The 25,697-nt window shown below is 41.7% G+C and overlaps 1 protein-coding gene across 1 annotated transcript in view; it reads left to right on the forward strand.

Moving 5' to 3' along the window:
* Positions 1–8,546: 8,546 nt before the first annotated feature.
* The window catches only part of LOC124556528 (regucalcin-like), a 98,492-nt gene continuing 81,341 nt past the window's right edge, over positions 8,547–25,697 (forward strand). The window contains exon 1 of the mRNA XM_047130484.1: positions 8,547–8,655. The gene's annotated coding sequence lies outside the window, so the exon portion shown is untranslated. The remainder of the gene's footprint in view (positions 8,656–25,697) is intronic.

Genomic DNA, 25,697 nt, shown 5'->3' on the forward strand with positions numbered 1-25,697 from the left:
CCGCAGCGACGCACGGATGCACGCCAAGACCGTAGGATCCTACGCAGTGCCGTAGGGGACCGCACCGCCACTTCCCAGCAAATTAGGGACACTGTTGCTCCTGGGGTATCGGCGAGGACCATTCGCAACCGTCTCCATGAAGCTGGGCTACGATCCCGCACACCGTTAGGCCGTCTTCCGCTCACGCCCCAACATCGTGCAGCCCGCCTCCAGTGGTGTCGCGACAGGCGTGAATGGAGGGACGAATGGAGACGTGTCGTCTTCAGCGATGAGAGTCGCTTCTGCCTTGGTGCCAATGATGGTCGTATGCGTGTTTGGCGCCGTGCAGGTGAGCGCCACAATCAGGACTGCATACGACCGAGGCACACAGGGCCAACACCCGGCATCATGGTGTGGGGAGCGATCTCCTACACTGGCCGTACACCACTGGTGATCGTCGAGGGGACACTGAATAGTGCACGGTACATCCAAACCGTCATCGAACCCATCGTTCTACCATTCCTAGACCGGCAAGGGAACTTGCTGTTCCAACAGGACAATGCACGTCCGCATGTATCCCGTGCCACCCAACGTGCTCTAGAAGGTGTAAGTCAACTACTCTGGCTAGCAAGATTTCCAGATCTGTCCCCCATTGAGCATGTTTGGGACTGGATGAAGCGTCGTCTCACGCGGTCCGCACGTCCAGCACGAACGCTGGTCCAACTGAGGCGCCAGGTGGAAATGGCATGGCAAGCCGTTCCACAGTACTACATCCAGCATCTCTACGATCGTCTCCATGGGAGAATAGCAGCCTGCATTGCTGCGAAAGGTGGATATACACTGTACTAGTGCCGACATTGTGCATGCTCTGTTGCCTGTGTCTATGTGCCTGTGGTTCTGTCAGTGTGATCATGTGATGTATCTGACCCCAGGAATGTGTCAATAAAGTTTCCCCTTCCTGGGACAATGAATTCACGGTGTTCTTATTTCAGTTTCCAGGAGTGTAGTTTTAACTAGGCAAAACGCGTTTTGACGAAGTGGCTAAGTGAAACCTAGTTTTAATTAGTAAGAACGCGTTCTAACTAAAAACGGGTTTTGAAATATTCAAACACTTGTAGTAAAGAATTCCCGTTCATTGTAACAGAGCCATCTGATATACTGACTGATGTGACATATGTCTATCCAGCGTAAGCGGTTTTTTTTTTTTTTTTGTACTTCAGTTATTCTCGATTGTCTCCCTTGTAACCTTCTCATTACAGTTTCTGACATCTCTTTAAATGTCTCTGAATTATTACATTTAGTTCAGTTAATGCAGTCTGACTTCTGTTACCATTCACTCTCAATTGTTTACTTTTCTTCATCATCTGTCTAATGTCCTCTGTAATTTTTTTTTGTTTGTTCCACTTCGCTGTTGAAACGTCTCAGGTTGTTTCCAATACGAAATTTGTTAAAGTTTCAATTGTATTGCAGTTTTTCCCAGCGAATAGAATAGGCGTGCTTCCGGAACCGCAATACCTCCTCTATCAAAATATATCGCATGTTAACATTACAGTCATCCTGGAGGCGAGTCGGTGTCTGACTTATGAGAGTACTAGCGTATGCCTGTTTACGCACTGATATTCTAAAACCAAGTAATTCAAGGATATACGGCGGAGTAAAATGCGCGTGCAGATAAGACAGTCGGTACAACAGCGCCAGTCACAGATAAAACTAATGCGTATAAGATACAGACGTTACAAGCGCTGAGTCAGTAAATCCACAGTGCTTACCAGTTAAGTGGTTTATCACGAAAATTGAGGCAGGCGTTGGAATGTCAGCAGTGAAGACTAAGGACAGTCTGAGAGGTTGAATGAAATGCTTCCATGAATTGTCGAGATGGAATACTCTCGTCTCGGTTGAGCAGGTTGTTGGCCATTTGTGTTTCTACAACTTCCTTGACCACTGATTTCCAATATGGTGAGGCTATGGCCAGTGTCTTGACTTTCCCGTAATCCATTTAAGGGCCAGTGGAAATGCAATATTCAGCCACAGCAGATTTGTTGGGCTGTAGAAGGCAGGTGTGCCGTTGGTGTTCGATACACAGTTGTTGTACTGCACATTTGGTTTATCCTGTATAAGTTTTACCACACTGACAAGGAATTCCATAGATCGCTGTCTTTTGTAAAAGCAGATCATCTTTCGCAGATTCTATACGATGGGCGGGAGATCAATTACACTTTTTTTATCAATTATTTTGTCAGTTCTTGGAGAAATAATTCCCACATACGAAAGAAAAACTATAGCATTTACATCTCCTATCTGGCACTGTCTAAAAATTTTGACAGTTTTTCTTTGGCGACTCTCATTTTCGTTCCAGTCCATGTAAAAATGAGCTTTGTGAAATTTGTGCTCACTAGAAGAAGGGGAAAATGTGCCCAGGAGCCTTCAAAATCGGAAAATCAAGAAGAGAAAGAAAGAAAAAAACATTTATAATTTCTGAATGATCTACAGCTACATCTACATGGATACTCTGCAAATCACATTTAAGTGCCTGGCAGAGGGTTCATCGAACCACCTTCACAATTCTCTATTATTCCACTCTCGTATAGCGCGGAAAGAATGAACACCTATATCTTTCCGTAAGAGCTCTGATTTCCCTTATTTTTCGCGGTGATATTTTCGCATTCGGAGGAGAAAGTTGGTGATTGGAATTTCGTGAGAAGATTTCGTCGCAACGAAAAACGCCTTTCATGCATTCATTAACGAGTGTAGGCAGGATTTTTATTCAAATTTCTGTAACTGAATGCATTATCAGTCCACAGATTCGGCTGGTGGAGTAAAGCGACGGATCATTGAACCCAAGAGAGGTGCAGAGGGTTAGAGCGAGCCGAGCCATTCCTTTTTACGACCCAACACGCAACACCCCAGTAGTCTTCACTTTTGAGGAACGGCGACAGTTGCAGAAAGCAGGGGCGATTCTAGAAGTCGATCAAGGGGGGGGGGGGGGGGTTGAGAGGTTTGAGGGAATGGAATATCGCTTAATAAAAGGAGAGTTGGGGTCCTCCACCGACAAATTGGTAAAATTTGGTGTTGCTTAAAGTAGTTTTTGGTAACTGTTTTGGAGTTCAGGGTAAAAACACGTCTACAGACTGTGTGTGCCCGGGAAAATAATACAATTTGACCCACATGTCCGGCGATTTCAAAGTTTTTGGTCTGGGGTCAGCAATTTAAGTGTCGGTAGGCATACCCGGCATATTCAGCTTTCTTGATTATTGTAAGTGGTACTCCTACATTAATATACATCCAATGTGTATTAATAAATAATAAGACGCCCATTTTAAGTTAAATGATATTTATCGGTTTAGGTAGTAAGCTACTTGCCGCTCTTATTCTTAAGTTAAAATGTGTTTGAAATACGTTGCAACCTATATTGCTACATAAATATAAAAAATGATTGAATCTGTTGAGGCAATCTTTTCCTCGGAGCCCAAATTACACACTACTCATTTTTTTCGTACAGTGGAAGCAAAATTGCGGGCAGCACAAAGAAAAACTAAAACTTGGAAAAACAGGAAACTCCCTAATGTCCATAAATATTGCAACGTACATTATTCGCATGTGTTTTAATCACGGCTGCTTCTACAGTTGTCTCTCCAAAATATGTGTATCAGGAACCTCGGCATGCCAGTGTATTGAGACATCAGATGACAGTCTCAATCATATACTTCAGTGTCCTCTAAATACCTTCCTGTCTCTTTATTTTCCATAGTACTCTTGGACCGAAGAACTTACTGTGCTATCGCCAAATTTTCTTGAGGTCAATAAACGAAATAAAATAATCACGCTGTTCAAAACCAAAATTCAGACTAGAGTATGACCTCAGCGCACTAATGCCACTAATGCAAGGCTTTTCGTTACCTTTGACTCGCGTACCTGCACAATTCTAGTCTGATTATTTACAATTCTCGATTACCTTTTCTCTGACCACTTTCCTCTTTTGCTGATTATACCTCACTTTTGGGCAGTGCTGGAACTCAAGACTCGCTGAGAGAGCAAACTCTTACTGTTCCTATCTTTTTCAATACTAACGCAAAAGAGAACTAAAACTTATTTTGTTTCGTATTACTTTGTTCCGTATTTCATAAAGTTTTAAGAAGCAGGAATAATGGAGTATTTTATGTTTCGTTTTATCTAGACCGACGAAAAAAGTTACCGTTAAAGTGTTAGCTGGATAAATACACTGACGGAAAAAAGTCCCAACACCAAGAAGGAGTTGTGCGATACAAATGAAAGTTGGTAGGCGTATATCTGCATCTGACAGGTGTTGTTTATTCAGATTTCGAGCCAGTAGCATGAGAGTGGCGCTAGTAGCGCTACCATGAGGGTGCACATCAGGTTTGCTTTAAGTAAATGATGTAACGGTAGTGAGCGTTAGTACCTTTGAGATTGAACGTGGTAGTTGATTTCGGACAAGAATGCCTTTAAGGTGAAAAAGACGTCATTATCAACACCTCAGTGAGCAGCAGTTGGCACCACAGTGACATCAGCGAACTGTTACTTCAAGGACAGCTCCGAGACGGACACCCAGTAGCGTGCATTCCACTGACCCAAACTTCAGTGGTGTCAAGCGCTGTGTGTTGATTAGATGGAGGTCTGTTGAGGACCCACTATCAGTCTGTCCGCGTGCTAGACACACTGGACCTACACGTGGAGTTATTGTCTGGGGTGCGATTTTGTACGACATCAGGAGCACTGCCGTGGCTATTCCACACACCCTGACTGCAGATTTGTACGTCGGTCTGCTGATTCGACCTGCTGTACTACTGCCATTCGTGAGTAGCTTTCCATGGAATGTTTCCCTACAGGACAACACTAGCCCACATACCGCTGCTGTGACCCAACGTGCTCTAAAGAGCGTCGACATGTTGCTTGGCTTGCTCGATCACCAGATCTGTCTCCAATCAATCACATATGGGACATCACCAGACGACAACTTCAGCGTCATCCACAACCAGCACCAACCGTCCTGTGTTGACTGACCAAGTTCAACAGGCATAGAATTCCATCCCACAAACTGACATCCGGCACCTGGAAACAAATGCATGCACGTTTGCTTGCTTGAATTCAACATTCTGGTGGTTGCAATGGTTATTAATGTACCAGAGTTTCACATTTACAATGGCTTATCTCGCGTTTACATTAACCTATGACCTTGCAATGTTGATCACTTAAATATGTTACCTAGACAAATTTGTTCCCGAAATTTCATCACTCTACATTAACTATTTTTTGGTGCTTCGATTTTTTCCATCAGTGTAATAGCGGTGAATGCGCGAGAGCATTCCACAATTCCACAACTGTCTGAAAAAATATCACGTTTTGAGTCGTATGTTATCAGTTCATTTGAAAGATGATACGGTCAGAGCAGGGATAAATGCTAGATAGTAGTAACCTGTATATGTTTGAGCAGGCTAGATAACGAAAAACGGCACGAGACCGATTCTTCGAGAGTCATAATGTTCAAATATTCCAATCTGAATTATTGGTTCAAATGGCTCTGAGCACTATGCGACTTAACTTCTGAGGTCATCAGTCGCCTAGAACTTAGAACTAATTAAACCTAACTAACCTAAGGACATCACACACATCCATGCCCGAGGCAGGATTCGAACATGCAACCGTAGCGGTCACGCGGTTCCAGACTGAAGCGCCTTTAACCGCACGGCCACACCGGCCGGCTCTGAATTATTAACTGTTAATATATGGTCTGCTTATAGGTCGATGGAAGGCAACGGCATAACACTTCTTATAGCATCGTACTTAGAATAGCCGTGATGTTCAGATCAACATTCGTGTTGATGACAGTTTTACCTTTTCTATTATATTTTTTAGACAGAAATACCATGTAACTGCGTCAGATGCAAGAACTGTAGCATATTTCTTTTAGATCTGGGGAAATGTTAAGTCTGAGTAAAATTAGAGAAAATGTTATAAACGCTGGAGGTCACTCCCGAGCTCTGAATATACGTTAAAAAAAAAAAAAAAAAGGAGATTCACGTTTTCCTATGTCAATTTTAGTAGAAATCTGAAAGTCAAAATCTGTGAAAACCCGTAAATGTTACTGCAAATTTCAGTCCGTATGCACATCTAGACTGAAAGGACAAGTGAAAATTCTCAGCTTATGACAGATACTACAAGAAATTTCACAACAGTACAATAAAATATTCGCAGTACTCAATTCTCCCCTTGAGACATATAGTCGCATAATATTTTGAAGGCAAAACGAACATCAGATACGTTGCTCTCAATGAACTATCTTACAACTTTTTTACTTTGTGATATCAAACGTGATCCCCTCACTCTCTAGAAATTTTAAGGAACTTTGCGATAAATTTTACTGAAAGGAATGTAAAATAACGACGTTTCGCTGTGATGTTGCGCAGATCGTCGTGACAACAACTGGAGAAACGTCAGACAATAATGATTACCAACATTCAAATATATCTGTTGTACACCTCAACATCAACGAGGCACCAAGTAACTGCATAATCAGTTAGCATTTTTTGTAGTTTACCTTCACTTTTCGTACTTTATCAGCTCTTAAATACACTGTATAAGGGTTAATACTTGCTCAGTTCTCATGCATTGCTTCCTCACCTTTAATCTGTACATGACTCAGAGTCATTCTTAAACACGTATGGGGTTAGCTGAAGAGAGCAATTCCAAACTCAGACTTGTTCGTTGTTTCAACACGACATCTACATTTTCCAGGCAAGTCTTATGATATCCGTAGATTTTGTATCCAGCATTTTGAGTACCAAATGAGCTACAACAACAGAAGGTATGTAGTAGAAATAGAAAACTGAATGGCTCGTAGACGAAAGAGCAAAGAATTTTCTGTATTTTTGTAATGGTGTATTAGCAGTGCAAACAGATGGCCAGTGCACGGGAAGCACGTACACTGAATCGGATGCAATTGTGAATTATTTATTTATTTATTTCATCAACAATACAGAGTAACCCACCACCTTGAAATGTAAGGTGGGTCGGATGCTTCTAAATCCAACAGCAGAGACATCTTATTATTACAGTCTTGTTAGTATATAGCTGATAATGCTTTTTTTAAGTAATAGAAATAACTTAATACATAAAAATTTCTCTAAGGTTACAGAGAATTGAATGCTTAACAATTGTTAAAGTGGTTGTATATAATTTGTTTCTGCCTCGTTGATGAGAATATAATTTATATAATGCAAATATCAAAGAAAAATGTGATAGAATACGTGTGGTGAAAATAAGTTGCAGTACAAAGAGGGAAGTGATATACTATATTTGGATGTGTAATATAGCTTGTTGGTTGATGATAGCCTATTTCTACCTATTTCAGGCTAGTAGATCTCGGTAGAACCTCGAGTTATTCTCAACTGAAATGGTTTGTGTTTGTGTATGTTTATTGTGTTTGTGTGTACTGGTATATTACTTGCAGTGTTGTATGTCAGGACACTACATGATATTCAGTAGTTATATGTTTGTCTTATTGTTGGTAGTTGTCGTATATTCTATGTAATACCTTACATACACCTGGTACTATACAGGTTAAATGCTGATTGAGCATTTGATACATGGACTACGTGAATTTTAGTTTTACATGAGGAATACACTTATGGTTGTAAATTTGTTAATAGAAATAAAATGTAGTTCATTGCTACATGAGTGCAGTATTCCTTAAATAACTTAAAATAAATTAATACATTACATTTTTAGTTTTATACGTACTTTATACAGAAAATACATTTGATATATAAAAATCATTGATTGTAGCTTTACATAAAGAAGAGAATATACTTATGTCTACACATAATAAGACGAATAATGTATTACTGCTTGTTTGCAGTATACATCAAACAATATGCAATATGTCACTTGGGAAGGGGAGCCTCGGAATAAAAGTTCTTCGAGCTTTCTCCTTCCAAGCGACAGTACCTTATTACTAGAGCCTTAGTATATGGTGTCAATGTTTGTTTGTTTCATGATTGTTACTGTCAGTTGATTATTTGTGACTGTGTTACGGCATGCAGTTTCATGTGTCGTTGGTTTGGGTCCCTTACCTGTTGATCCCTTCTGAGTCATGTTCACTTAGTGTGTTGGTTTCTTCCTCGGTTTCGGAATCTGAGGTAGTGCTTGTGTTGTCCCATGTGGTCTGTTGTGTTGTTTGCGCCTGTCTACGCTTTCTTCCATATGGGTTTTGGCGCTTTTATTCTTCATGCAGTGTGTTCGATACAATATGGGCTACGCTATTTAATGTGTTCCAATTATCGGGATTGCGTATTATTCTCGTGATGTCACTGTCGTTCTGTATAGGTCTCATGTGTGCCAACGTGTTGCATAGCAGTGTGACATGTTCTGGTGTTCCAGCTTCTCCGCAAATACATATTTCATCGTTAGTTAGTCTCATGCGGTTTAAGTGTACCGCGTAAGGCCTGTGGCGTTTCATGAACTGGACTTGGAATGCCGTGGCTTAGTTTCTGCGATGAAAAAGCCAGCGGTCTGAGGCAGCTACTGCGCATGCGCGCAAACGCAAATCTACCTTCCCGCGACCCGACGCTCATGTGACAGGCGAGTGAGGTTAGTGCAGTACGTGCGAAGTTGTCGCCGGCAGAACACCTTACCCTTTTCAGACAGCGTACTACTCTGCAGGTATGGAATTTATATTTCAATGATTACCTTCAAGCTGTGTGTTGATGCCACTCGACTGACTTAAATTATTGATCAGATACTAGCAGACATGCATAAACCCAGAGAACAACTATTTCGTCGTTGCACCCTGCAGTTCCGGTTTATCGACATCAATTTAGATTCATCTCGTCTATTTTGCGTTTGATATTCGCAAATCAGTTTTACTGAAATCGCGATATTTACTTTCGTACTTAATATTCAGTGTTTGCAACAGTTATACGTTGAGCTGTGCATTTGTATAGCCACACATCAGTGGCCACACCATTGCTAAGTCAGGCCGTAAATAATGTGCAATTAATAGTATTATTGTGTGTCCTGGATTCGCATTTGCGAGGAGCAACGTTTTCAAATCGCAGTCCGGTCATTCAGATTTAAGTTTTCAGTGATTTACCAGAATCGATTACGGTGAAAGCCCGGATGTTTCCATCGTAAAGAACACGGTGAGGTTCCGTCTCTATCCTTGTTCTATGTAGTTGTGTGCTCCACCTTTAATGACATCGAGCAGAATGCTAACCCTGAATATTCTTTTTCTCCATTGTGTATTCCTATGAAGTATGCAAGCGGTTTTCTTCGACTGTGGTTATGTAACAAAAAGCACGTACTTATTGCAACGCATATTAAGGGTTTTTTCCATCCCTTTCACGTTCTTGTACAAGCTATTATTAACTTTTTGTCTTCTTTACAATTGCTACGGAATATCTACGTAGGAGACGGAGCAATTATCGTGGCCTTGGGGCTGAAAGCCGCGTCTTAGAATTTTCTAAACAGGTTTCCGCGAAAAGTACTGCCTTTCATCCAGTGTCCACTGGTTAGATTTTTAAGGATTGCTGCCAGGTTAGTTTGCCGAACAGACTTATTATCACTCGCACTCCTCGTCGTTGTCTTCTTTTTCTTTAGTGTTCAACCTTGAGGTTGGTTAGCCATTCCACTTTTCTTTCGCCTCTTTGCTCATTTCCATATATGTAGCACACCCTAAAACACTTGTAATCTGCTGTGTGTATGACACCGTTGATCGTCTCCAACGATTCCTTCCCTCAACAGCTCCTTCTGCTATTATTCCAATGATATTGTATCTTAAAATATGTCCTATGAGATTTTCTCTTCTTCTTTGGATGCGCATTCAGAGAGGTCTGGTTTCTAAATTCTTCTCAGCACCTCTTCTTTGGTAACAATATCTTACTGACTGATCTTCAACATCCTTTTGCAGCACAAACTCTACAAGGCTTCTAGCTGTCTTCTCAGTTGTTTTCCTATTGACCAAGTTTCCCACCCATATAGGACCATATTCCAAGCAAATGCTTTCATGACCTGTTTTCTTATTTCCTGACTGGTGTTCTTATAGATGAGTAAGCTCTTTCTCAAATTAAATATTATTTTGGCCTGTTGTTTTCTGCTCTTCTTTATATTCACTTGATTTCCTCAGTCACTCAGACCTAATACGGATCTCAAAGATGTGAAATATTCCAGTGTTGGACTTTCAAGTACAGTCGACTCTTGGAGGGTCAAGGGAAGAAATTCAAATTACTGAGAATTCAAATTAATAGAAGTTCCAATAACCGAGAGGGATGAAGGAAAAAAATATCCAATAAACGAGAATTTGATTGAAAATAAATTGTAGTACATACATGTTACATACATATGTAAATTTATGTTTATTTTAATAATGCCCAAAATAATACACGCATGTACGAGGCGAATCAGGAAAGTAATGAGACTGACAACACTGGGAGCGACCTGGCAACGCTGCGTTGTTCTATTTGAGTAAATCGGTGTGATCATCCCATCCAGATGCTCAGTCCGAGTGCTCCGTCCAGTCATTACGTGGTTTTTGAGAGCGTCATTTGTGAAGTCGTATTTTTGTTGTATGTTGCAAAAATGGAACAGCGGAATTTAGAGCAACGTTATCCCAGCTAGTTTTTTGTTAAGCTTGGGGAATCTGCGAGTGTGACCTTTGAAATATTACAACAGGCCTATGGGGAACATTCCTTATCAAGAGCACAAGTTTTTCTCTGGCGCAGATCGTTTTTGGAAGGCCGAGAACACTTTGAAGATGAATGTCGCTCTGGGACCCCTTCAGCTTCAAAAACTAACGAAAATGTCGAACGTTTGCGTGGTCTTGTGAGATCAGACCGACGTTTAACCGTAAGAACAAATTGTGTCAACCAAGTATGTTACAAAGATGTCCTTGAAAGGCTAGAGAAAAGGGTGAATCTAGTGAGACCGGACATTGCAGACTAGTGGATGCTGCATCATGACAACGCTCCTTGTCACATTGCTACTTCCAACGCCGAACTTTTTACCTCAAAAGGCGTACTTGTTGTTCCACAGCCCCCCCGCACGCCCCACATCCTCCCCCTTATTCTCCTGATCTGAGTCCTTGTGACTTTTTCTTTTCCCGAAACTGAAAAATGCCTTACAAAGACGTCATTTTGGAACTCTGGAGAACATTCAAAAGTATATGACTGACACTATAAAGGCCCTATCAGTTGAAACCTTTCAGCACTACTACCAAGTCTAAGAACAACGACTCCGCCGATGTATGGCTGCTGAAGGGAACTACTTTGAAAGGGACGGTAAGGTTGTTTGAAAAAAAAAAATAGTAGGTAAAAAAAATCAGTCTCATTACTTTTGTCACACACATTGTTCACATATGGTACATTCATACAGTACATGAAAAACAGATCAACGAGAATGTTACACTTCATTGTGAAAAATAGTCGGTGATTTTCCTTAGAGAGAGCGAACTTCCATCAAACATGTCGATTTAATTTTCGATAGTGATGAGAGCGGAGGAGAAATCATGCGTTTTCTTTCTGAGGACGTAGCAACGTAGGGTATGGACAGATGACCTTGCCTCACTCAATATGACTGGAGTTAGTGGTTGTTCTTTGTTATCTTCCTCGTCCTCAACCTTACAGGCCAACGACTCAGCACCGGTTAGGACACTATGGACAGCGATGCCGTCGTCAGCATGAGCGAAACCCTCAAATGTTAATTCACCACAGCTGGGTAGGAGTTCACAACCTGAGTCTGGCGGGTTCAAATGGCTCTGAGCACTATGGGAATTAACTTCGGAGGTCATCAGTCCCCGAGAACTTAGAAGTACTTAAACCTAACTAACCTACGGACATCACACACATCCATGTCCGAGGCAGGATTCGAACCTGCGACCGCAGCGGTCGCGTGATTCCAGACTGTAGCGCCTAGAACCGCTCGGTCACTCTGGCCGGCGAGTCTGGCGGGAATGAATTCGTTGGCTGTAGCGGTCAAAACTGTTACGTTCACCCTTTCACATTTTGCAGTGCTATCCAGCAAGAAGTGGAACAATTTCTCTGTGGTAGAGAGTTTTAAATTATATATTATGCCCTGGTCCAACGGTTGCAATCTTGATGCCGTTTTGGGTGGGAAAAAATCAGTTTTACGTGTTGTAATCGTATCCAAGAACAGTAAAATTCTACGTTTCTTCTTTTTCGTATTACTACTAACCGAAGTCAGCCATTCATTAAACAATTGCGTCATCATCCACGATTTTCTAGTTTGAGTGATAAGTTATGGGGAGCGATTTTCTTCCCTCTAAGCAGTGTGGTTTCGCACGTTTCCCTGTTTTGAGTGGCTTCAACTTTTGAGATACCTCCGTGTTACTGGCTAGAAGGCTAGTTATTCTGCCGTTGTTCAATTTTGCTCCACGACGCTTCTCGCCTTTGAATGCTAGGGTGCGATCAGGAAGATATTTAAAGAAAGCCCGATTTAGTTTGTTTTGTATTATGTTGTGTGGGTCGTAGTCATTCAGAAGTTGTTTTAGTTCATCAATCCATTCAGTACAAAGGGAATTGTCCACGATGGCCCCCTCTCCCAAGATTTTTTTTAATGCGATAGGATGACGTTTTCTAAAATTTGAGAGCCACCCTTCACTTTCCGCAAATCCTCCAATCCCGATAGACTGAGCAAAGACTTGGCTTTCCTTCAACATCAAACAACCCACGGGAACGTTTTGCCCTCTGTACTGGTTTGTCCACTTAAGCAAGCACTTCTCAAGACGGGGAAATTCGTCCTGTCGTGACATTTTTCTTCATGTGCCTGATACATTTCCAATGACACGATTTTTATTTTTTTAAATCATCGGTAATGTAGATGGTAAAATATTGAACTGTTTTGCAACATCTTTTCCCGAAACTACATCTCCCCAAAGCTTGAATAACGAGCTTTTATCATTAACTGACAGACACTTGTTCCTTCTAGCACTCGTGGCGTATCACAGTTTCAAGAAACACGGATTGACTTCAGCACAGTCTGAGAATCACAGAAGTAGGGGGATATCAATGGAAATCACAGAAGTAGGGGTCTTCAAATTGTATAAAGTGTTGGCGAGATGTCCTTACCACTGCAACTTCGGGTTACTGAGGGGACCAAAACACACTGAGTGTTTCAATTCATCGAGCATTTTTCAGGGGACCAGCAAAAGTTTCAGATTATTGCGAGTTTCAAGTTATCGAGAGTCGATTGTATTTTGTATGCAATCTCGTTCGTAGATAAAACGCAATTTCGTAGCATCGCACCACTAAATCATAGCCTTTCATTTGTTTTACCTGCATTTGAGCTTACAGTGTTTTTCCACTTCATATCTACACGTTTTATCGCTGGTAATTTGTACGACTTGAGTGACTCTAATTACGGCTCATTACTCATGAGGCCAAAGGCTACAACAGTTACACCTTTCGTTAAGAACACAGTATACATTTATCTTTAAGTGCTAACTGCCAGTATTACTACCATACTGATATTTTATCAACATGATGATATCGTAAACTAACATAGCATTTCCGGAACGCAACGTAATAACATTGCAAAGTACTTGAGTTGTGATGACGAGGACAACAGTCGTCAGAACTGCAGACAAAACGAGCCGAAGGCTCAAAGATACGCAGGTGCAGTGTGTACATCTTCACATTTATGGTAAAAGAACGAGGATAACATTCATCTGTCTAGCTGATCTATATCTACATCTATATACATACTCGGCAAACCACAATACGGCAGGTGGCGAAGGGTACGTACACCACTACTAGTCATTTCCCTTCCTGTTCGACTCTCAAATAGAGCGAGAGAAAAACGAGTGTCTATACGCCTTTGCACAAGCCCTAACTTTTATTACGTTTTCGGTCCTTACGAGAAATGTACGTTGGCGGCAGTTAGATAGTTCTGCAGTCAGCTTCAAATGCCGGCTCTCTAAATTTACTCAATAGTGTTCCCCAAAAAGAACGCTGCCTTTCCTCCAGGTATTCCCGTTTGAGTTTCCGAGGCACCTCTATCATACTTGCGTGTTGATCGAACCTACCGATAACAAATCTAGCAGCTCATCTCTGTATTGCTACGATGTCTTCCTTTAATCCGGTGTTGAGGATCTCAAACGGTCGAGCAGTACACAAGAATGGGTCGCACTAATCGTCTATATGCGGTCTCTTTCACAGATGAACCGAACTTTCCCAAAACTCTTCTAATAAATCGAAGTCGATCATTCTCCTTCCACACTACAATCCTTATATGACCGCTCCAATTCATATCGCTTTGCAACGTTACGCCCAGTTATTTAATCGACGCGACTATGTGAAGCAGCGCACTACTAATACTGCATTCGAACATTAAGGGATTGTTTTTCCTGCTCATCTGCTTTCACATTAAATTTTTCTACATTTAGAGCAAGCTGCCATTCATCATACCAATTAGAATTGTATTCTCCTACAGTCACTGAACGACATCTTCCCGTACACCACAGCATCACCGAGCGAGGTGGCGCAGTGGTTAGCACACTGGACTCGCATTCGGGAGGACGATGGTTCAATCCCGCGTCCGACCACCCTGATGTAGGTTTTCCGTGATTTCCCTAAATCGCTCCAGGCAAATGCCGGGATGGTTCCACTGAAAGGGCACGGCCGACTTCCTTCCCCGTCCTTCGCTGATCAGACGAGACCGATGATCTCGCAGTTTGGTCTCTTCCCACAAACACCCAACCCCAACCACAGCATCTTCAGCAAACAGTCACAGATTGCTGCCCACCCTATCCGTCAGATCATTAATGTATATAGAGAACAAGAGTGGTCCCATCCCACTTCCCAGGGATACTCCTGACGATACCTCTGCCTCTGATAAACATACGTCATCAAGGAGATCACTCTGGCTTTTAGTACTTAAAAAAGTCTTCGAGCCACTCACATAGCTGGGAATCTATTCCGTATCAACTCAAACTGATACGTATACCCTTCTCCATCATCCTTGAAAGTCTGTAACATCATCACGGAATCATCCTGTATATTTATTCGCGCCTGCGTCTGTAACTTTGACGCTCTGTATCGTCTTTGGATGACGTGTCCGGAAATGGGTTCCTATGTAGAACTTTATCAACTAAGTCTCCTCTACAATGTCTAGAAGCGTGGAATATTAATTGTGAAACACTGTGTATATCAGTGCTTCGTAAACTAATGCCAAGTTCATGGCAGAGGGCACTTACTATTATATCACGTATTAGAGTTTGTTGCCATTATCTCCCGCCGGAGGTTCGAGTCCTCCCTCGTGCATGGGTGCGTGAGTTGTTCTTAGCATAAGTTAGCATTGGCGGCCGAAGACTTCCGGCATAAGAAGTCAGCCTCATTCTGCCAACGGCCTTGTAAAGAGGGCGGAGGAGCGGATAGAGGTTCAGGGCAATCTCTTGTCCTAGGGGTGGGAAATTGCCCCTAAAGGCGGAAGAATCAGCAATGATCACCGACATGAGGATGCAGAAGGCAATGGAAACCACTGCATTAAAGACACGTAACGTGTATCCACAGGACATGTGGCCTGTAATTGAAGAAGTGTCATGATGATCTCTCCATTGGCAAAAGATTCCGGAATAGTCCCCCATTCGGATCTCCGGGAGGGGACTGCCAAGGGGGAGGTTACCATGAGAAAAAGATTGAATAATCAACGAAAGGATAACGTTCTACGAGTCGGGGCGTGGAATGTCAGAAGCTTGAACGTGGTAGGGAAACTAGAAAATCTGAAAAGGGAAATGCAAAGGCTCAATCTAGATATAGTAGGGGTCAGTGAAGTGAAGTGGAAGGAAGACAAGGATTTCTGGTCAGATGAGTATCGGGTAATATCAACAGCAGCAGAAAATGGTATAACAGGTGTAGGATTCGTTATGAATAGGAAGGTAGGGCAGAGGGTGTGTTACTGTGAACAGTTCAGTAATCGGGTTGTTCTAATCAGAATCGACAGCAGACCAACACTGACAACGATAGTTCAGGTATACATGCCGACGTCGCAAGCTGAAGATGAACAGATAGAGAAAGTGTATGAGGATATTGAAAGGGTAATGCAGTATGTAAAGGGGGACGAAAATCTAATAGTCATGGGTGACTGGAATGCAGTTGTAGGGGAAGGATTAGAAGGAAAGGTTACAGGAGAATATGGGCTTGGGACAAGGAATGAAAGAGGAGAAAGACTAATTGAGTTCTGTAACAAGTTTCAGCTAGTAATAGCGAATACCCTGTTCAAGAATCACAAAAGGAGGAGGTATACTTGGAAAAGGCCGGGAGATACGGGAAGATTTCAATTAGATTACATGATGGTCAGACAGAGATTCCGAAATCAGATACTGGATTGTAAGGCGTACCCAGGAGCAGATATAGACTCATATCACAATATAGTAGTGATGAAGAGTAGGCTGAAGTTCAAGACATTAGTCAGGAAGAATCAATACGCAAAGAAGTGGGATACGGAAGTACTAAGGAATGACGAGATACGTTTGAAGTTCTCTAACGCTATAGATACAGCAATAAGGAATAGCGCAGTAGGCAGTACAGTTGAAGAGGAATGGACATCTCTAAAAAGAGCCATCACAGAACATACATAGGTACAAAGAAGGTAGCTGCGAAGAAACCAAGGGTAACAGAAGAAATACTTCAGTTGATTGATGAAAGGAGGAAGTACAAACATGTTCCGGGAAAATCAGGAATACAGAAATACAAGTCGCTGAGGAATGAAATAAATAGGAAGTGAAGGGAAGCTAAGACTAAATGGCTGCAGGAAAAATGTGAAGACATCGAAAAAGATATGATTGTCGGAAGGACAGACTCAGCATACAGGAAAGTCAAAACAACCTTTGGTGACATTAAAAGCAACGGTGGTAACATTAAGAGTGCAACGGCAATTCCACTGTTAAATGCAGAGGAGAGAGCAGATAGGTGGAAAGAATACATTGAAAGCCTCTATGAGGGTGAAGATTTGTCTGATGTGATAGAAGAAGAAACAGGAGTCGATTTAGAAGAGATAGGGGATCCAGTATTAGAATCGGAATTTAAAAGAGCTTTGGAGGACTTACGGTCAAATAAGGCAGAAGGGATAGATAACATTCCATCAGAATTTCTAAAATCATTGGGGGAAGTGGCAACAAAACGACTATTCACGTTGGTGTGTGGAATATATGAGTCTGGCGATATACCATCTGACTTTCGGAAAAGCATCATCCACACAATTCCGAAGACGGCAAGAGCTGACAACTGCGAGAATTATCGCACAATCAGCTTAACAGCTAATGCATCGAAGCTGCTTACAAGAATAATATACAGAAGAATGGAAAAGAAAATTGAGAATGCGCTACGTGACGATCAGTTTGGCTTTAGGAAAAGTAAAGGGACGAGAGAGGCAATTCTGACGTTACGGCTAATAATGGAAGCAAGGCTAAAGAAAAATCAAGACACTTTCATAGGATTTGTCGACCTGGAAAAAGCGTTCGACAATATAAAATGGTGCAAGCTGTTCGAGATTCTGAAAAAAGTAGGGGTAAGCTATAGGGAGAGACGGGTCATATATAATATGTAAACAACCAAGAGGGAATAATAAGAGTGGACGATCAAGAACGAAGTGCTCGTATTAAGAAGGGTGTAAGACAAGGCTGTAGCCTTTCGCCCCTACTCTTCAATCTGTACATCGAGGAAGCAATGATGGAAATAAAAGAAAGGTTCAGGAGTGGAATTAACATACAAGGTGAAAGGATATCAATGATACGATTCGCTGATGACATTGCTATCCTGAGTGAAAGTGAAGAAGAATTAAATGATCTGCTGAACGGAATGAACAGTCTAATGAGTACACAGTATGGATTGAGAGTAAATCGGAGAAATACGAAGGTAATGAGAAATAGTAGAAATGAGAACAGCGAGAAACTTAACATCAGGATTGATGGTCACGAAGTCAATGAAGTTAAGGAATTCTGCTACCTAGGCAGTAAAATAACCAATGACGGACGGAGCAAGGAGGACATCAAAAGCAGACTCGCTATGGCAAAAAAGGCATTTCTGGCCAAGAGAAGTCTACTAATATCAAATACCGGCCTTAATTTGAGGAAGAAATTTCTGAGGATGTACGTCTGGAGTACAGCATTGTATAGTAGTGAAACATGGACTGTGGGAAAACCAGAACAGAAGAGAATCGAAGCATTTGAGATGTGGTGCTATAGACGAATGTTGAAAATTAGGTGGACTGATAAGGTAAGGAATGAGGAGGTTCTACGCAGAATCGGAGAGGAAAGGAATATGTGGAAAACACTGATAAGGAGAAGGGACAGGATGATAGGACATGCGCTAAGACATGAGGGAATGACTTCCATGGTACTAGAGGGAGCTGTAGAGGGCAAAAACTGTAGAGGAAGACAGAGATTGGAATACGTCAAGCAAATAATTGAGGACGTAGGTTGCAAGTGCTACTCTGAGATGAAGAGGTTAGCACAGGAAAGGAATTCGTGGCGGGCCGCATCAAACCAGTCAGTAGACTAATGACAAAAAAAAAAAAAGTTTAAGTAGTGTGTAAGTCTAGGGACCGATGACCTAAGCTGTTTGGTCCCTTAGGAATTCACACACATTTGAACATTTTTGTTGCCATTCTATTCGGAGCGCGAAAGGATGATTGCTTAAACGCATCCTTGTTTGCTGTAATTAGTCTAATCTCGGCTTTGTTGTCGCTATGAGAGAAATTTATAAAGGGCTGTAGTATATTTAGTGTTGTCCCTAAATCCCTCACTTGATACTGATTCTTCCAACTTTGTAAGTAGCCTTTCGTCGGATAACTGACATCTACCTTCAAGTATTTACCAGTTCAGGATTTTCAGCATTTCCGTGACGCACTCCCATGGTTGGAGAAAACCTATGATCATTCATGTTGCCCTTCTCTGTATACGTTGAGTCTCCCCTCTTAGTCGTAACTAGTATGATTCCCGCATACTTGAGCAATATGGATGGGACATGCAATTGTTTTGCAAGCAATTTCATTTTTAGACTGACTGGATTTTCCATGTATCTTGCAGTGAACCGAAGGCTTTACCTACGGTTGTGCCTGTATGATCGTTTCAATTCATATCCTCACAAATTGTTACACATGGGTATTTGTATGAGTTGACTGATTCCAATTGTGACTCATTGATGTTGTTGTCGTAGGATACTATTGTGAGGTGCATAATTTCAGTTTTTAAATATTGAAAAAAAGTAGTCAATCTTTGCACCACTTTAAAACAATATTAGGATGTGGTTGAATACTTGTGCAACTGTTTTAGGTAGTACTTCACTGTAGATAATTGCATCATCTTCAAAAGATCTGAGGTTGCTATTAATACTGTTTGTTCATTAACCTATAACATCAAGAGCAAGGGTCTCACCATATATCCCAGGTTCACGCCAGGCCTGATGCTGTTTTTAAAAATATCGGGAACTCGGCACATCGATATTTTAAAAATATCATTATTGGCCCTAGATGTATCGATGCAAAAATTATCGACGTACTGGCCTATAAAAATATCGGTTGCGCATTGTAAATATAGCGTCAGTTTTAGATCTGTCTTTTTAAGTGTAAATTTATTATTAGATATTCTATACATCAACAAGCTAGCAGTTTGCCTATCCCCCTAAGAGCAAGAATTGAAAGGAAAATCTGCAAGTTCACACTTGGTGATAACCATTTTGCTACCAATGGTAACTACATGTATGTACGTATGTATGTATTGAACTGAGGACCTAGAAACGACGGAGAGGCTTCGTCCCCACTGTAGCCCTCAGTGGTACACAACCCCAAAACAGGCTACAGCAGTCCACTCACCCCACCGCCGCCCCACAGCGAACGCAGGGTTATTGTGCGGATCGGCCCCCAGTGGACCCCTCCTATACTTGTTTCACACACTCAAAGGGAAAGAGTGGACGTGATGAAAACTCAAAAACTTGTAAGACTCCTTCACACAGTGAAAGTAAAGTTATTTTGTACTACAATCGTGGGGGGGTATGCAGACTAAACTTACTGACATGCAACATCTTCCAAACGAAATGTCAGACACTGTAGTAACTGTGCATAAGAAACTGGGGCCGGCCACAGTGGCCGAACGGTTCTAGGCGCTTCAGTCTGGGATCGCGCGACCGCTACGGTCGCAGGTTCGAATCCTGCCTCGGGCATGTATGTGTGTGATGTCCTTAGGTTAGTTAGGTTTAAGTAGTTCTAAGTTCTAGGGGACTGATGACCTCAGATGTCCCATAGTGCTCAGAGCCATTTGAACCATTTTTTGAAGAAACTGTGTCTAGAACGATCTTGCTGCAGCAATGTGTTCAGTCAACTGAAGAAAGAATTTAGGACAACATTTTATACATGATGATCTTAGAACTACTTCAGACATTATAAAGGTGGATGTGGAAGTTTTTGTCCAGAACGTATTCTCTCATTTTTCCGTTTATACTGGAGGACGTCGTTATCAGAAGAAAGAAAACTGGCGTTCTACGGATCGGAGCGTGGAATGTCAGATCCCTTAATCGGGCAGGCCGGTTAGAAAATTTAAAAAGGGAAATAGATCGGTTAAAGTTAGATATAGTGGGAATTAGCGAAATTTGGTAGCAGGAGGGACAAGACTTCTGGTCAGCTGAATACAAGGTTATAAATACAAAATCTAATAGGGGTAATGCTGGAGTAGGTTTAATAATGAGTAAAAAAATAGGAGTGTGGGTAAGCTACTACAATCAGCATAGTGAACGCATTATTGTGGCCAAGATAGACACAAAGCCCACGCCTACCACAACAGTACAAGTTTATATGCCAACTAGCTCTGCAGAGATTGATGAAATGTATTATGAGATAAAAGAAATCATTCAGATAGTGAAGGGAGACGAAAATTTAATAGTCATGGGTGACTGGAATTCAATAGTAGGAAAAGGAGGAGAAGTAAACGTAGTAGGTGAATATGGAATGGGGGTAAGAAATGAAACAGGAAGCCGCCTGGTAGAATTTTACACAGAACATAACTTAATCATAGCTAAAACTTGGTTCAAGAATCATGAAAGAAGGTTCTATACATGAAAGAGGCCTGGAGATACTAGAAGGTTTCAGATAGAATATGTAATGGTACGACAGAGATTTGGGAACCAGGTTGTAATTGTAAGACATTTCCAGAGGCAGATGTGGACTCTGACCACAATCTATTGGTTATGAACTGTAGATTAAAAGCGAAGAAACTACAAAAAGGTGGGAATTTAAGGAGATGGGACCTGTATAAACTGACTAAACCAGAGGTTGTACAGAGCTTCATGGAGAGCATAAGGGAAAAATTGACAGGAATGGGGGAAAGAAGTACAGTAGAAGAAGAACGGGTAGCTTTGAGGGATGAAGTAGTGAAGGCAGCGGAGGATCAAGTAGTTAAAACGACGAGGGCTAGTAGAAATCCTTGGGTAACAGAAGAAATATCGAATTTAATTGATGAAAGGAGAAAATATAATAATGCAATAAATGAAGGAGGCAAAAAGGAATACAGACGTCTCAAAAATGAGATCGACAGGAATTGCAAAATGGCTAAGTAGGGATGGCTAGAGGACAAATGTAAGGATGTAGAAGCATATCTCACTAGGCGTAAGACAGATACTGCCTACAGGAAAATTAAAGAGACCTTTGGAGAAAAGAGAACCACTTGTATGAATATCAAGAGCTCAGATGGAAACCCAGTTCTAAACAAAGAAGGGAAAGCAGAAAGGTAGAGGAAGTATATAGAGGGACTATACGAGGGCGATGTACTTGAGGATAATATTATGGAAATTGAAGAGGATGAAGATGAAATGAGAGATACGATACTGCGTGAAGAGTTTGACAGAGCACTGAAAGACCTAAGTCGAAACAAGGCCCCGGGATTAGACAACATTCCATTAGAACTACTGACAGCCTTCGGAGAGCCAACCCTGACAAAACCCTACCATCTCGTGACCAAGACGTATGAGTCAGGCGAAATACCCTCAGACTTCAAGAAGAATATAATAATTCCAATCCCAAAGTCACGGCTGCAAAATACTAAAGCGAATTCTTTACAGACGAATGGAAAAACTGGTAGAAGCCGACGTCGGGGAAGATAAATTTGGATTCCGTAGAAATATTGGAACACGTGAGGCAATATTGACCCTACGACTTAGCTTAGAAGATATATTAATGAAAGGCAAACCTACGTTTCTATCATTTGTAGATTTAGAGAAAGCTTTTGACAATGTTGACTGGAATACTCTCTTTCAAATTCTGAAGGTTGCAGGGGTAAAATACAGGGAGCGAAAGGCTATTTACAATTTGTACAGAAACCAGATGGCAGTTATAAGAGTCGAGGGACATGAAAGGGAAGCAGTGGTTGGGAAGGGAGTGGGACAGGGTTGTAGCCTACCCCTGATGTTATTCAATCTGTATATTGAGCAAGCAGTAAAGGTAACAAAAGAAAAATTCGGTGTAGGTATTAAAATCCACGGAGAAGAAATAAAAACATTTATGTTCGCCGATGACATTGTAATTCTGTCAGAAACAGCAAAGGACTTGGAAGAGCAGTTGAACGGAATGGACAGTGTCTTGAAAGGAGGATATAAGATGAACATCAACAAAAGCAAAGCGAGGATAATGGAAAATAGTCGAATTAAGTCGGATGATGCTGAGGGAATTAGATTAGGAAATGAGACACTTAAAGTAGTAAAGGAGTTTTGCTATTTGGAGATCAAAATAACTGATGATGGCCGAAGTAGAGAGGATATAAAATGTAGACTGACAATGGCAAGGAAAGCGTTTCTGAAGAACAGAAATTTGTTAACATCGAGTATAGATTTAAGTGTCAGGAAGTCGTTTTTGAAAATATTTGTATGGAGTGTAGCCATGTATGGAAGTGAAACATGGACGATAAATAGTTTGTACAAGAAGAGAATAGAAGCTTTCGAAATGTGGTGTTACAGAAGAATGCTGAAGATTAGATGGGTAGCTCACATAACTAATGACGAGGTACAGAGTAGAATTGGGGAGAAGAGGAATTTGTGGCACAACTTGACTAGAAGAAGGGATCGGTTGGTAGGACATGTTCTGAGGCATCAAGGGATCACCAATTTAGTGCTGGAGGGCAGCGTGGAGGGTAAAATTCGCAGAGGGAGACCAAAAGATGAATACAGTAAGCAGATTCAGAAGGATGTAGGTTACAGTAGGTACTGGGAGATGAAGAAGCTTTCACAGGATAGAGTAGCATGGAGAGCTGCATCAAACCAGTCTCAGGACTGAAGACTACAACAACAACAACAACTATGAGAGCACAAAACTTGGTTGAATTTTGTAATTTTGTAGGAACTGAAAATAAGACACTACTTTCTCATAGTAAGAAAAGGTGGTTATGACTTAGCCTGCAATTGAAAGAATTTTGCAAATGTACGAGGCCCTTAAATTTTGCTTCATGTCTGAAAATAATGTTCCCATTACAGTTAGGCTTTTTCTGCAAAATCCTGTGGCAGAGGGTTATCTATGGTTTCTTCGTAAGGATCTCCAACTACCTATACAAACAGATATTGGGCACTACCGGTAAAAAAGACTGCAGTGTAAGTGTATTCTGTCCTGAGTGATATTGTGCCAAGTCTGCCAAAAAAGACTGTAGTGTAAGTGTATTCTGTCCTGAGTGATACTTTGCCAAGTCTGCAAGACAGGTCTAAAAATAACTTAGTTCCCCTAACAGAAAGAGATGTCATCTCTATATGTGACAATGAGCAACTTGTTAATGTGTTCTGTGTGCAGTGATTACATTAGCAAATGGATGAGACAGTACGATGAACTAACTGTGTTCAGTTGGTTAATTCTTAGTAAAGAACTTAACTGGGAAAGAGCGAAAAAAGTTGTAGCGTATTTGAAAAACAGATATGTCCTTGTGGATGACTGTGAATCGTTTGATGAAGTAAATCGGCTAAAAATATTTCTAAGTGAACAGCTTCGACTTGAAACCAGATAAACATTTTTAGAGAAAGTTGAATCTGATAGATAGTCTGATCTCATGGGTTGGGGTTGGGTTGTTTGGGTGAGGAGACCAAACAGCGAGGTCGTCGGTCTCATCGGATTAGGGAAGGATGGGGGAGGAAGTCGGCCGTGCCCTTTCAAAGGAACCATCCCAGCATTTGCTTGGAGCGATTTGAGGGAAATCATGGAAAACCAAAATAAAGATGGCCGGACGCGGGATTGAACCGTCGTCCTCCCGAAAGCGAGTCCAGTATGCTTACCACTGCGCCATCTAACTTGGTTCTGATCTCGTGAACAATCGTTCTGAAGATGAATATTCATAACTTTTAAAATTGTGCAATAAGTTTTTTCGATTCCTGCCCACAACGCAATTGTGGAAAGGATATTTTCCTTATTAAATATACGTTGGACTGATGAAAGAAATAGACTTTCTGTACAGTGTGCAAAGAATCTGTTGATCGTCAGTTATAACTACATTGACGGAGAAAAATCGCGGTACCAAAAAAAAGTTAATGTAGAGTAATGAAATTTCGGGAACAAATTTGTCCAGGTAATAAATTTAAGTGATTAACATTGCAAGATCACAGCTTAATGTAAGCACTGGATAAGCCATTGCAAATGCGAAATGCTGGTACGTTAATAAACGGTATAACCATCAGAATTTTGAATGTAAGCATGCAAACGTAAATGCATTGTGTTTTACATTATGCCGGGTGTCAGTTTGTGGGATGGAGTTCCATGCCTGTTGCACTTGCTGGATCAATACAGGGCGTTTAATGCTGGTTGTGGATAACGCTGGAGTTTGCTGGGTTACAACAGTGATGTGTGGGCGAGCGTTATCCCGTTGGAAAACACCACCTGGAATGCTATTCATGAATGCCAGCACAGCAGGTCGAATCGCCAGAGTGACGTACAAAGTTGCAGTCAGGGTGCGTGGGATAACCTCGAGAGTGCTCCTGCTGACATGCGAAATCGCACCCCAAGACGAAAACTCCAGGTGTAGGTCCAGTGTGTCTAACACGCAAACAGGTTGGTGGAAGGACCTCAAATGGCCTCCTTCTAACCAACACACAGCCATGACTGGCACCGAGGCAGAACCAACTGTCGTCAGGAAACACAACAGACTTCCACCCTGCTCTCCAATGAGCTCTCGCTTGACGCCACTGAAGTCGCGAATGGCGGCGGTTTGGTGTCAGTGGAATACAGGCTACAGGGCACCTGGCTCGGAGCTGTCATTGAGGTTACCGATTTGTAGCAATTCTTGTGTCACTATGGTGTCAACTACTGCTCAGATTGCTACTGCAGATGCAGTACGATCCGTTAGAGCTATACACCGAACACAATGGCCTTCCCTGTCTGTAGTGTCACGTGGCCATCCGGAACCCGTTCTTCTTGCGACCGTACGTGACCACCGCTGCCAGCAGTTACGTACAGTAGCTACATTCCCGCCAAGTCTTTTTGCAATAGTGCAGAAGGAACATGCAGCTCCTCGTAGCCCTTTTACACGATTCATTTAGTCTCAGTGGTGTGTTGATAATGGCGTCTTTGTCACCTTAAAGACATTCTTGACTACCATCAACTTACCACGTCCAGTCGCAAAGATAAGTAACGTTCACTACCATTACAGAGTGTAGTTAAAGCAAACCACATTTGCATCCTCATAGTGGGGGTAATAGCGCTGGAATTTGAACGGACGTCTTCTTTCAGATGTAGAAACA

This window comes from Schistocerca americana, chromosome X, assembly GCF_021461395.2.
Source record: "Schistocerca americana isolate TAMUIC-IGC-003095 chromosome X, iqSchAmer2.1, whole genome shotgun sequence".
Taxonomy (NCBI): Eukaryota; Metazoa; Arthropoda; class Insecta; order Orthoptera; family Acrididae; genus Schistocerca; species Schistocerca americana.